This window comes from Mycetomoellerius zeteki, unplaced genomic scaffold (assembly GCF_001594055.1).
Source record: "Mycetomoellerius zeteki isolate Tzet28-1 unplaced genomic scaffold, Tzet1.0 scaffold265, whole genome shotgun sequence".
NCBI classification, from domain to species: Eukaryota; Metazoa; Arthropoda; class Insecta; order Hymenoptera; family Formicidae; genus Mycetomoellerius; species Mycetomoellerius zeteki.
In genome coordinates this window covers 45,819-46,053 of record NW_017257244.1, presented here as the reverse complement: position 1 = coordinate 46,053, position 235 = coordinate 45,819, and positions in this window count along the sequence as shown.

The window sequence follows — 235 nt, the reverse complement described above, 5'->3', positions numbered from 1 at the left end:
TCGCAGGGGGCCAAATCCGGAGAGTACGGTGGATGCGGCAGCAATTCGTACTGCAATTCGACCAATTTGGCTGTGGCGACTGCGGAGGAGTGAGCCGGTGCATTGTCCTGATGGAACAACACTTTGTTTTTTGCCAAATGGGGGCATTTTTTCTCCAATTCAACATCGAATCGGCCCAATAAGTCAGCATAGTACTGCCCCGTGATAGTTTTGCTTTTCCCTATGTAGTCGATGA